Here is a 306-nt window from a genome sequence, read left to right on the forward strand (position 1 = left end):
GTCCTTATTGTCAATTCCTCTCGCAAGGCGGAAAAAACAAAAACGAGGGGTGCAACACGAGGACTTCCCAGGAGGTCACCCATCCTAGTACTACTCTCGCCCAAGCACGCTTAACTGCGGAGTTCTGATGGGATTCGGTGCATTACTGCTGGTATGATCGCGCCCATCAAACTAATTATTTAAAATTCATATAATTCTAGTGCGACGTACTAGCGTCTTTCCGATCCAAATGCGAACCGGAGATCTGATCGAAACCCTTAGCTACGCGATGGGCAGGGCGCGATTTTCGAAAAATCCACTCCCGAG

General features: G+C 48.7%; 1 non-coding gene across 1 annotated transcript; it reads right to left on the minus strand.

Moving 5' to 3' along the window:
• Positions 1–46: 46 nt before the first annotated feature.
• LOC118345272 lies at positions 47–165 on the minus strand. Its single transcript, XR_004798849.1, has one exon. It is a non-coding gene; the product is annotated as a 5S ribosomal RNA (ribosomal RNA).
• Positions 166–306: the final 141 nt, after the last annotated feature.

Source organism: Juglans regia, unplaced genomic scaffold (genome assembly GCF_001411555.2).
Source record: "Juglans regia cultivar Chandler unplaced genomic scaffold, Walnut 2.0 Scaffold_19266, whole genome shotgun sequence".
In the NCBI taxonomy this organism is placed as follows: domain Eukaryota; kingdom Viridiplantae; phylum Streptophyta; class Magnoliopsida; order Fagales; family Juglandaceae; genus Juglans; species Juglans regia.